The 10,809-nt window shown below is 39.6% G+C and overlaps 1 protein-coding gene across 1 annotated transcript in view; it reads right to left on the reverse strand.

Moving 5' to 3' along the window:
• The window catches only part of LOC101618471 (ankyrin repeat domain-containing protein 26-like), an 85,849-nt gene that overhangs the window by 37,783 nt on the left and 37,257 nt on the right, over window positions 1-10,809 (reverse strand). The window lies entirely within an intron of this gene.

Consider the following 10,809-nt stretch of genomic DNA (forward strand, 5'->3'; position numbering starts at 1 on the left):
TATAGACCAGAGGATTGGGCGGTGAGAAGATGTTCACCAGAGACAGAGTGGGGAGCAGAACAGGTGGTCTACTGAAATCCACTGCTTAGGGGAGCAGCGGGTGAGACAGGTGAGACAGGTCTACTGTGGGTCACGATCCTGGCTGGGTATTGAACTTGGACTGCTGTGGCTGCTGAGAGCTTTATAGTATGTGACTTAACCCCTTGCACAACCAGGTGAGTCCAAAAAGAATATGTTTTAAACAAAATTGTCCGATAGACAATTTTTTCGATATTGTTTCGGTAGACAAGTCAAAGAGAGAAAAAGAAAAAACAAGAAATGCTTTTGTAAAGTAAAAGTTTAAAGCTCATTCATTTCATCACCGAGGCCCCTTTATCAATTCACATCCATGATTCCTATGTAATTTAAAGCAGTAGTCCTCAAGAATCATTGGAGAATCCCAGGAACCCCATGATCCCTCTTTTCAGGGAGACCCAAGAGGTAAAACTATTTCACAGTAACAGTAATGTTATTTTCTATTTTCTCTCTTATTCGTTATAAGTGTAGAGTGGAATTTTCCAGAAATAATATGTGATAACATCATAGTTCTAAGGCCTAATGGATTGTGTGTGATTCTGTTTAAAGTTTTCAGTTTCAATTTCTAATCAATCACTGAGTAAGCCCATTTAAACAAATGAGCTTTGGCATTCTCAATAATTTTAATCATATAAAAGGTACCAAAGGCAAAAACAGTTTGAGAATTATTGTATTAAATGCTTGTGCCTATAAAATATTCATTAAGGTATGATTGCTTCCCTTGTTTTTAATAATCAGACACCCCCACACAAATGCATGTGCACTTGTGTATGCATACACACAGAGTCACATAAGAACATCTGGTCAACCTAGACCATCAGTGTGACAACACTAAAATAAAGTTAAAACACAAATTGACATGGTATTAAATAGAATATTCATGAAGATCAGAATTCAAGGATGAATTTTGAAATTCTTTAAAATCTTGGAATCTAATGATTAAATTCCAGAAATCCCTAAGAACTATAGTTTTCCAAAACAGGAACTTTCAGGAGCCAAAGCATAAAGGAGAAACATCTGAGCTAAAGATTCCATGGTGGAGGCATCCAGGTGCCTTGGAGGTGGCTATTGTGTGGTACCAGACCTCTGAGCACATGTGAACCTACACATCTGAGTCACATTTGTTACCTCAATAAGAAAACAATAAAATTAAAAGAAACTTACATTAAAAATCTCTTTCTTATGCTGTAAATATCTCTTATTGAAACATGGATACATATAATGATAACTGCAATATTAATGTCAAATCTTGCAAGTAAGCTTGGTAAAATACCAGAAATAAGAAGACTGTAATTATCAAATACTTAATTGTACTTCTTTGCAGACCTCAAATTTTACTGCAAAACTTACCTGATTGAGATGTTTGCACATCCTCCACTTCTACTGTGTTCATGGGAACAGAATTTCTCCCTTTGATGGTAGGCTGGATGGATTTTGTAACAAGGTGATTAAGAAATAAGGCACATTTCATAAATCTGTAAATTAATAACTCAAGATAATGAAATAAATATCATTACCTCCAAGTGAGTATACTTTTCAGGAGAATCTAAAAGAAAAAGAACATATAATCAATTCTGTATAAAGTCATCCTTATGTTCCTGCATGGTCAGTGTGGAGCTCAATCCTCACACTTGTCTTTGGAAGTGACTGCTTTAGATTTTGATGACTTGGTTTGTTTTAGGTTAGGACAGTCACAAAAAGAAATATGAATGCAATAGGACACCAAAGAAAAAGCTAGGTATGTAGGTTTAAGAAAACAGGTGGTTGAGATTTCAAAAGTAAGATTACGTTTCAAAATGATTATAACTAAAGTAGAAAAGCACATCTAAGCCACCAAGGTGCACAGGCCACTTGATGGGGAGAAATGTGATGGTTCATCAGAAGAACAATCACAGCCCTGAGGGGTGACTGTAAGAGTTAGTCTTTAAAGCAAGACATGGGAATCATTACTATCATGATACTACAGGTATTTCTCATATTCCTCAACTTGTCCTGCAGTATTCACAGTGGTGACACCAGTTCAGCTGAATGTACAACTCACTTCTCTTCAGAGAAAGTGTTACAAACTGGATGTATTAGATAAACTTGTGTAGAATAATAGCTAATAAAATGATTCCATTTTCCCTTGCCACTGTGGGCTACTGGAATGCCTACATTTCTTGTATCCTCTAGTTCCTTTTATTCTTACTCATGTAAGAAAGTATATAAAACACATTTAAGAAATAATGTATAATAAGCTTTCAATATTGAAAAGTGCCTAGCCAAGGGAAAATTCAGTTCATGGCCAGAACTTTGAAATTTAAAGATTTAAAGTCTTTAATATTTCAAAATAAGATTAATATAAACTGAAAACAACAATTTTAGCATTGAGGGAATAAATTCATTAGTTTGGTTACTACAACAAATTTGAGGCCTCTTTAGTGGCAAAGAGGGATAAGTCTCAACATGATAAAGCTGTCAGCAGACACTGTGGCCTGAGTTTGATCCCCAGATGGGGAGCTGACCTGCACGGTGCAGCAGACCCCGCCTGTCTTGTTCGCTGCTCCCCTCAGCAGTGTAAAACACAGATGTTTATTTTCCCACCATACCCATCACTAAAACACCAATCATTCTCTACCAGTTTCCATCGGTCCACTTCTCCACACCCTGACTCCCACCCCAATACCTTTCCCTTTTGGCTACCTCAGAATTGTAGTTATAAGATACAGGTTTGTTAATGGTTTAATTTTGCCTAGCCTTTGTTTCTCTGTATTACACATACTCATCTTTACCTCTTAAGGTTGTCTGTCCTAATGCTGTGGATGCTGACTGATTTGGGGTCAATGACTGTAGTACAACTGGACATCTGTCCTCAACCTTCAAATTCCAAGATCTTTGACAAGTTTCCTTATTGAGCTTCAAACCAGTAGATTCCCTATCTGAAAAATCTGAAAATAAGTTTTCACTTATTGGAAAGTAAATAACAAGGCAAATTTTAATAATGATGCAAATCCATTATTTAGAGAAGCAGCTCCATAAATTCTCTCCCAACACCCAACATCATACAAATTACTCCCTCATATTTTCTATGTCCTTTACTTAACATTCACATAGATAAGTTTAATGAACCATTTTCTCTTCTTACTTTCTAGTAATACTTACCATGATTCATTCAGCATTCCCACTGCATATTCTACAAAATATATACTACTATGTAGTACACACACACACACACACACACACACACACACACACACACAGTGGAATATTACTCAACAATCAAAAATATAAACTCATGTCATTTGCAGCAAGATGGATGGGGCTAGAAGGGATCATGAGTGAAATGAGCCAGAAATGAAAAGAAAAACATCAGATGGTTCCCCTCGTAGGAGGAATGTAGAGGAGCCAAATAAGGGATCGGGGGGGGAAAAGTAATTATAGTAAATTAAAAACCAAAATCAACAGGCAGCTATAAATCAGAGACATTCTTCAGGGAAGGAGGAGGGAGTAGGATCAAAACAGGAGGGAAGAGCACAAGGGACTATAGTGATGGAAATGGGTGTGTTGGTGGTGGGAATTTCAGGGACTACACCTGAGAGGAGAAAACACACATTGTACAAAAATGAAGAATGATGTAAAAAATTATAAAATTTTAAAAAGAATTTTATTAGTAATTAAAAATTTTCAGGGTATGAATTTTCTCATGAACAAAATTTATGCTTAACTCATTCAGTTTCAGCATACATAAAATTATTATATGTATTATAGTGCCATGGTTTAAGGGAAACTTTTCATGAATGGAACTACTTTAATAAAAATCTTCCTGAATTACAATGAGATGTTCTTTATTCAGTGCAATAATATCTTCAGAATTCAATTTTATGCTTTTGACGAACATTACACTTTAATGAGAAATGATAGACCTTCATGTCCTAATTGTCTCCATGTAAAAGTAGGATCAGTCTAGGTTGACATTATATCCAAAGCAAGCATAGTGCTGTGAGACAGGAAAAGGATATATTTTGTAAACAAAATTATACAGGCAAGTGAAAAAGAAGCAAGAAATGTGTAAGAAACAAGAATCTCAACGTCTTTCTATTGAGAGAGATCCAAGAGTTAAATCTACTTCAGAATAATACAAATGTCATTTGCCATTTTCTCTCTCACTCTCTCATAAGTGAAAAGTTGAGTTCTCAAGTGATGTGATGTGATAACATCAGAGCTGTAATGGTTAATGTAATGGCTATGAATATGAATGCTTTTATTTAAATATTTCTTTTCAACTTCTAATATTATAAATGTTAATAGAAACAATCCACTTAAGTGTACTTTGGTGGCCCTCCCTGGTGGCACAGTGGGTTAAAACGCAGCACTCTGAAGCTATATGAGGCCACTGCAGCATCTGTCCCATGCCCGGCCAGGGAGGTGACCCACATAGTGCAGCAAACCTTTCCTGTCCTGCCCTCTGCTCCCCTTAGCAGTGTATTTTAGTTCATCTGCCTATTCTGCTCCCCACTCTATCTTTGGTGAATCCTCTCAACCTCTGCACCTCTGGACAGTACCCCAGTTCTTGTATGCATAAATAAATAAATAAATCTTTTTCAAAAAATGTACTTTGGTATTTTCAATGACTTCTAATCACAGAAAGGGACAGTAAGGCTGTAGGTTCAGACTTCCCGTATTTAATGAATGTGCATACAAGTTATCATAAACTATGATTACTTCCCTTTATTCTAATAATCAAAATGTGTGTCCCCACTGATCCCCCCCCACACACACACAAAGAGTCACTATCAGAACATCTAGTTAAACTTATGATCATCAGTGTAACCATACCAAGATGAAGTAGCATTAAGACACAAATGAGCAGTGAAGTTTTACTCTGGGTAAAGACTGCAAATCAGAGATGCATTTTAAAATTTGGAAAAATCTTAATCTAATGATTAAACCCTGGGAATCACTAAGAAGTACAGTTTCCAAAACAGATATTTTCAGGTATCAAAACCTAAGGTAGAAACATCTAAGGTAAAGATTGTGTGGTGGGGAACCCCAGTGGTGGACATCTTGGTGATGGACATCTGAACAGATGTGAACCTTTAACTCTGAATCATATACATTGCCTCAGTAGAAAAAAAATTTCTTTAAAAAATTCTGTCTTGGGCCCTCCCTGATGGTACAGCAGATTAAAGCACAGCACTGAGAAGCTAAAGCCATCTCAGCATGATTTCAATCCCTGCCCCAGAGGTGACCCACGTGGCACGGCAGACCTCTCTTGACCCACCCGCTGCTCCCCTCAGCAGTGTACTTCGTCAGTCAGCCTGTTCTGCTCCCCACTCTGTCTCTGGTGAATCCTTTCACTACCCCCCACACCCACACCTCTGGCCTACAGTCCCACTCTTGTATGCATAAATAACTAAAATAAATCTTTGAAAAAAAAAGAATATTTATGAAACACCGTAAAACTAGTTATCTACCCTTTGTCGTGGCACCATCTTCTATGGCATGAAAGTATCTCCATGAAGAGCTGACCACACGGGCTTTGTTCACCCATGGTAGATAAAACAGCCCTGCATCATGACGGCCCCCAGCTCCCCAGCCTCTCCCACAATGAGGAAAACAGGAAGAGCGAGGACACTTTTGTTCTATTTCTACAAGCTTCAGTGCTTGAAACTCACTTTAGTTTTTCCTACATTTTGACACTTTTATTTTTATTACCACAATTATTTTACCACCTTCCACCAGCTTCTTTGTTCTTCATTTACTCCCTGCCTCTCTCTCTCCCTTTCCCAATCTTCATTCCCCCTTTTTCTCTTTGTTATTTCCTGACTTTCCTTAGATCTCAGAAGATCTGGAAATGTAATTAAAAATTGACTCCTGTAGAGGAACACCTAATAAGACAACTTATTCCCTTTTCACTTCTCCCTTTCTTTACTATCTATTTAGAGGGTGCTTCTCTTTGTTTATTAGAATATATATAAACATGTGGTTATATGTTAGAATATATATTAGAACATATATATTAGGATATATATAAACATGTGATAAGCAAACTGTCAAATGAGCTTTTTATAAAATACACTTCCTACCTTCTACTTGTCCACTTAATATATTTTTTTCTCTTTGATCTGCAGCTCCAGATAAATGATCAATATGCTTCTCTGGAAGACTCCCAGAAATACTCTGTTAAAATTAAAATCAATAATTGTTAAAGGGCCAGGAGAGGAGCACCCAAGAACCCCCAAACCTGCCTTCTCTAAGTAGGTTCTGCCATCTGCCACATCAAGACAAAACAATACTCTAGTGCATAAGATCTTAATTAAAAGGAACTCTAATACAATTATTGTGCAACACAGAATAAAGTTTCTGAATCAACCACCCGAAGTTACCCATTCCCTTTGGGGAAATGGCCAGCCAGATAGAGTTGGCCCAAAGCAAGATCACTGAGGCCAGAAAGCTGCCATAAATTTAGGGACCTCCTGTGGGGACCCACAAGAAAGGGGCAGGAGGGGCCAGGCAGGTCTGGAACAGGGGGACAAAATCAAAGTCAAGATAAAGGCTGCTGTTAACCTCCCCACAGATCTCTCATTCACATCTGTCTCAGCCAACAGAAGACTAAGATGCAAAAACAGCTTCTTCACATGTCTCTCTGCTCCATTTGCCTCCTCCAGGTCTCCTTCTTGCTCCCCATATTTCTTCCTTCCTCCCTTATCTATTCTCCTCTCCAGCTTCTTCTCCCTACTTAGCCAAACCCTCCGTTGGGTGAGTCAGAGAACTGGAACCTTGCCTTTCCATGGGGACCACCCAGTTACCTAGTGAGTTGCATAAAGATTTTCTAATCTCTTCTTAATATCTGAATTCCCAACTCTAAATGTTTGCCTTAACGAGAGGCCTGTATTGAAAACCAAACTGTTTAAAGAGAAAACCTCACCTATGCTCCCTGTATCAAATATACCTTTACTCTCCAGTGGTAGTCAGCTCTATAAGTTGAGCATAAATATTTACATATACAAAATGCTATCTTACTTGCACATTTCAACAAAGAATTATCTTGAAAATGCCTAACTCTACATGACATGCCACAACAAAATAAACAGGCTTTAAAATATATGTATTTAGGACCTCCCTGATGGCACAAGGGGTTAAAGCACAGCACTATGAAACTAGCCACAGCCACTGACTGCAGCACAAGTTTGATCCCTGGCCAGGGAGGTGACCCATAAGGTGTGGCGGACCTCTCTGGTCTTATCCGCTGCTCCCCTCAGCAATGTCTTTAAGTAGATCTGCCTTTTCTGTTCCCTCTTTGTCTCTGGTGAATCCTCTCACTTCCCTCACCTACACCCCAGACCCCAGTTCTTGTATTCATAAATAAATAAATTTATATATATAAAGAATGTTTTCATGTGTATACTTGTTCTAAATTGAAAATATTTCCATTCACAATTTTTTTTTAGTGTTAAAAGATACTTGGCATGATAAGAAACCGGAAGTATGTGGTATTGAATATAAAAAATACAACTGAAGTGGTTTCATTTCACTTAGGGTAACAAGAACATGAAAAACTCAACATTTGTTAAACATTACACACACTTTATTTTCACTATTATAACAAGTGGTGTCTTATTTGTGGGGTCCTTCTAATGTGGAACATTTAAAATGATACTATTGCTTGAAGTTTGGCGGGCTGCAGGATCCGCTTGGCCCCACGCCAAAGCCCTGGAGGTGAAGGGGGATGGCTAGCTCAGTCAGTGGAGTCCGGGCTGAGGAAAGACTGCAAATCTGATCCGCAACACCTGGGTACAGGCAAAAACCACTGAAACTGCAGACCCAATTGAGAGCACCACTGAGGACCAGCTCTACCAGCTCGGAAACAGGCAAGATGGCGGCAGAATAAAGACGCTGAGACGACTACATCCAAGCTTGCATGGGATTATATAAAAACAGACTATAGAATTACATGCTACGAGTTTCAACCCAAATGAGAATTTCCTGGACTCACTAAAGGAAGATAACCAAGGGAGAATCGGCGATTGGGGAGTTCCCATAAGGGAAGCCGCACAGGCAGGATTAGCTGAACCCTGCAACTCTGATCGGGGAAGCCAGCGGCTTCCTACTTGCTGGGCTCCTTTAAAAATCTAGGTGCCCGGACACCAGGAAGCTCTGCAGAGACTGAATGCAGCGGCAGCTGCAGCTGCTCTGCACAGCTACAGCAGTTTTTTGCCCCAGCCCTGCTACAGCCCTGAAGATAAACTGAGACAACTCAGCTAGGGAAAGGAGACCAGGTTGTGGGAAAAGGCTGCAGCTTGGAACCAGAGACCTGAGGATATGCTGCAGAAGTGTTGCCATCCTTTGCCCCAGCAGCCCCGACAAAGCCCTGGATATAAACTGAGACAACACAGCTGGGTGAGTGGATCCCAAGCTGCTGTGGGGGTGGGGGTGGGGCGGGAAAACAAAAAACAAACAAACAAAAAAACTGCTCTACTTAGAGCCTGGGAGGTGGAGAAGAGGAACTGGCAATTGGGGCCCCTCTAGCCCTACCCGCATCTCCTGCCCCCACAACAGAGATCTGAGACTAGGCAACATTAGGGTTTGGTCAGGTCTTGGCACCATTCTTAAGGTGTGATCAACAAGACTCACAAAGCCCCTGAGTTAAAGAGGGGGAAAAAAACAACAAAAAAAAAGCAGTTAGACAGGACCCAACCACAGGCCAACCCTAGGATAATGCAACAATTTTAACAATCTTCCATGGGCACATTCAACATAGAGAGGCCCTAGGAAGTGCCTCAAATGGGGAGACTTGCTAAGGGGTCTACCTGCTTACCACATCTACCCACAAAAACTGTGGTAAAACCCTGGAGTTAAAGAGATACAGGTGGGCTCTGTGAGAGGACCTCAGGCAGGGGGGAGGCACTGCTCAGGGAGGGACTGTTTGGACTAAACAAAAAGAGCCCTGAAAGCTCAAAGGGAGGACTGGCAGCCTGCTCAGCTGGGACTCTGGCACTCCCCTGCACTCCTGTGGGGAGGGGGAGATCCCACCCCCACAAAAGAGGCCTGAAGACTTGTGAGCCAGAAAGGCTCACAGTACTTAAGAGTATAAACAAAGCCAGCCACCAACACAGCCAAAGGCCTAGCTCCAGGGAGACCTACACTTCTAACTCATCATAACCACCACGGGCACACCAAGCATAGAGGGAACCTAGGACATCTGAAGGCTACAAAGATCAACAGACACCTTCCAGAAACACGGCCTCAACATGTTACTAGAAGAGGCTGAACAACACAGGAGTCCCCTGACTGTTACCAGCTGAGACAACAGACACAGTTACACACAGTGGGGGCTGGGAAAAATAACACAACTCAGAATACCCTCCACAACTGAAGTGTCTGGAAGTCCCTCAGCTATTCCAGAAAGAACATAAAAAAAAAATGCCAGTCAATAATAGCAACACCATGTCTCAGCAATAGAAAGTATTAGAAAATACACAACAGGGAAAAGAAGACAAACAAATATTCAAGCAAGTCCACAGGGGGGGAAATTCAACACAAAAAGATCAGGCAACAGAAACCACCAAAGAAACAGAAGAACTGCTCAACCTTCCAGATAAAGAATTCAGAATCATCATGATAAATAAACAAAATGAAATGAGGCAAGCCATCCAGGAGTTGAAGAATGCAAACAAGGAAATGAATGACAGAAATGAAAAAAATATGAGACAAGCAATGAGCGAACTGAAGAAAGAAAATGAGACATTAAAAAAGGAAATAGAAGAAATGCAGGTGATGAAAAGGTCACTAGAAGAGATAAAGAATGCTGGGAAAAGTTATGAAACAGAATAGATGAAATGGGAGGACGAGTCAGCATCCTCGAAGACACAGAAACAGAGAATTAAAAAAGAAAAAGAAGGAGAAGTAAAAAGGAAAAGGAATGAAGAAACACTTCAAGAGCTATATGACACCATTAGGAAAGGAAATATCAGAATTATAGGTATCCCAGAAGGCAAAGAGAAAGGCCAAGGAATAGAGAAAATATTCACAGAGATAATAGAAGAGAATTTCCCTAATTTGAAGAAGATAAAAGTAGACATCCAAGAAGCAAGAAGAACTCCAAACTACCATGATGAGAGAAGAAAAACAGCAAGACATATTATAATAAAAATTCCAAGATTGTAAGACAAGGAAAAGATAATGAGAATGATAAGAGGGAAGAAACAAATAACCTAAAAAGGGAAATTAATCCAGATGACATCAGACTTTTCCGAAGAAACACTATGGGCAAGAAGAGAGTGGAGGGACATACTCAACAAACTCCAAAACATTAATGCCAACCAAGAATTCTCTACCCTGCGAAGCTCTCCTTCCTCTATGAAGAAAGAGTAAGGACATTCTCAGACAAACAGAAACTCCACAATTTCATCATGACTAAACCCTCCACAATTTCATCATGACTAAACTACTACAAGAAGCCCTCAAACCAAATCCAACAGAAGAATGAAAAAGAACAGTTCAAAACAAGGAATAAAAATACAGAAGGAACATAATGGCAAATGTAGGTGGCAGTATATCAATATTATCTCTAAATGTAGGAATGGCTTAAACTCATCAGTAAAAAGACACATAGTTGCAGGATGGATTAAAAAAACAGAAGCCATCATTCTGCTGTCTGCAGGAAACACATCTAACTACAAAAGATAAAAACAGACTGAAAATAAAAGGATGGAAAACAATCCTACAAGCAAATGGGCCAAAAAAGAAGGCAGG

The sequence above is a fragment of the Condylura cristata genome, unplaced genomic scaffold, assembly GCF_000260355.1.
Source record: "Condylura cristata isolate star-nosed mole 26May11 unplaced genomic scaffold, ConCri1.0 scaffold00029, whole genome shotgun sequence".
NCBI lineage: Eukaryota > Metazoa > Chordata > Mammalia > Eulipotyphla > Talpidae > Condylura > Condylura cristata.